Genomic DNA, 2,841 nt, shown 5'->3' with positions numbered 1-2,841 from the left:
ACGCACTGTGGGATACCACCCAGAGGCCAATACCGTCGATTTGCGGCCACACTAACCCTAATCCGACATGGCAATACCAATTTCAGCGCTACTCCTCTCATCGGGGAGGAGTACAGAAACTGATTTAAAGACCCTTTATATTGATATAAAGGGCCTCGTTGTGTGGACAGGTGCAAGGTTAAATCAGTTTAACACTGCTAAAATTGGTTTAAACGCATAGCGTAGACCAGGCCAAAAGCTAGCAACCTGACAGCGCTCCTATTTTCGTCCCATTCTTACCAGATGCCAGCTTATAATATATTGTTCCAACATGACATGCTGCAACTGTATTTGGCATCATGCTTTTCATATGCGCCCCATGCAAAAATCCTATGGTGTCTTGAATCACACAGTGACACAGTTATAATGTATAGATACATATTTCTAATAAGATGATTTATAAGCAATAGCTGTCAGAACTGACCTGATTCTATGGCAACTGAGGGCTCTGACCAGATTTTGTGCAGGCTGTTACTTCCAGGAAGAGAGGGCAGCAAGAATGGACAGATACCCATTCTGCATAGTGGGAGTAACCAGAGGTGTAGGTGTACTGGCAGGAAAGAAGATGTGTTTTCAACTAAGAACTGACATGCGATGAAGGGCTGAGGAGGCAGACACACAAAGTCTGTTCTAGACAGTAGGAGCAGCTGAAGAGAAGGTTCTCACAGGAACAATGGAAAGACTGTATGAAGAAGGGAAAGGAACGAGATTAGGGCTAGACAACAGAGAAGAATTTGGAGAGATATTACAGGTGCTCAAACACTATGGTAATAAGAGAGCAGTAGTATAAATAAATGCAAGGTCTGTGAAGTAGATTGGAAGAAGTCCACTTTAATGTAGTTACTCCAGATTTACTCTAGGGTCACAGAGCAGAATCTGATCCAATGGATATTATAGAATATCACATGTCAAAAGTAAAAGGTTATTTGATTAATTTTTTAAATCATAAAGGCAAGAAAATTCCAAATTCAGTCTCAGCTGCTTTAATTTAGTGTTTTCTCCTGGAGTACCTAAATATTGCAAAACATGGACTTCAGTAAGGACCAAATTCAATAACAACTGCCTAGCTTCCACACTGTAGAGCCCCCAGAATTGTATTTAATGTTACCAAAAAAGAGAACTATTCCATCCACTCTAGGCAACATTTTACTGCTTAGGAATAAGTCACTAAACATCTTGGGGCATGGAACATTTTCCGTGCTTGTGAGGCCAGAATATGCTATAGTGCCTAAACCTGTGAAGTTTATCTACAAGGGCTATATCTTGCTGTCTCATTCTGGCCCGTTGACATCAGCGGAGCTACACCAATCTATCCCAGCTGAGGATCTAGTTGATGACAAAGATGAAAGCACACTGAAGTTCCCCAATCATAATATTGGTTCAAGCCATTATTCAAAATGTTCAGATTTACATGTGTTCATATTTTATCCTTTATGCTAATTTAATGAGCTTTAAAGAACTAGTGTTTCCCAGGGATGTTATCTGAAGGCTTTAGCACAATAAGAGAGGTGGAAGGGAACGTTGTACCCAAGATGATCAGAGCTAGATTTCTGCTGGTGTAAATTGGTGTCTGGACTTGAGCAAAGCTGGAGCAATTTACACTAGCAGAGGATTTGGCCTTGTATTTTCAAACCTTAGTAGAGCAGCAATGCAGCCAAACTGCCTGTAAAAGTGTGCACCGAGAAATCTGTCACTAAGCATAGATGAAAATAAAATTTAAATTGAAATGCAATTGCTCTGCAATAGGAATTGCATGTCAATTGATGGCTGATGGAGCCAAACATACAGCTAATGACCTGTATTATTGTAACCAACCAGCCAAAACAAACCCATAACATTTGCAAACAGATACAGAGCCAGCTGTGTTTGGGAGCTGTAGCAGCCTGTATGGAATTTAGAGGAAGGAGATAGGGTGGGTGCAGGAGCAAAGAATTCGGAGGATTCACCAGGAAGTCAGTGTGTGCGCTGATGAGGCTTGAATACTAGCTGCTGTTGCAACATCTCTGTAAATAGTTATCTTCAAGAAGAGCCAGTTTGTGTTTTACAAGCTTGAGTCCTTTCATGTGATTATCTAGCATGTAGTATGTGAAATAGGAATCACACTGCCAGCATGAGATGCAGAGAACAGGATAGGTAATCCAGAGAGCCCACAGATCACACCCAGCCTAAGAAAACAGGTTATATATGTGCAAAGGGTCAATTTCTTCAGTATGATAAAGAACAATGGTGCTAGAGTTGCAGAAATGAGATAAAGCATCATAGGGACTTAAACCAGGACCTAAAGGAGGAGACTCTTGCCATACAGTACTACAATGGTCAATGTAATCACTGCCTTAGGATTTCTAACCACAATGTCTTTCCAAAGAATTACTGGGGACACCCCCAGGTATTAGCTAGTCTGCTGCATCCAGCTATATTAAGCTTTCCCTTGACACCGTTGTCAAAAGAGGAAAATTTTCAAAAGCACATAAGTAATTTAGGCATCTAAGCCCCATTTTCAAAAGGGATTTGGGCACTTAGCTGTTAACTGACTTATTCACCTTTGGCTTAGGAGCCTAAGTCTCATTTGCACTTTGGTGTTTTATAATTTTACCCAAGAGATAAACACTATATTTGTTTTCCAAAAGAAAGACAAAATCAACAGCTGTGCATGTGCTTCACTTCTCAACTCCTTTTCCCATTTACACAGAGTCAGAGATGCCCACAATTCTTCGCCACTCTTTCCAGTCCATAGCGTGGGTTCATAGCTGTTGTAGTTCCAGTCTTTTTTCTCTTCAAACCTCTTTTGGTAGAATCTTTTCA

The sequence above is a fragment of the Chelonoidis abingdonii genome, chromosome 3 (genome assembly GCF_003597395.2).
Source record: "Chelonoidis abingdonii isolate Lonesome George chromosome 3, CheloAbing_2.0, whole genome shotgun sequence".
Classification (NCBI taxonomy): domain Eukaryota; kingdom Metazoa; phylum Chordata; order Testudines; family Testudinidae; genus Chelonoidis; species Chelonoidis abingdonii.
Note: the sequence above shows the minus strand (reverse complement) of the source record.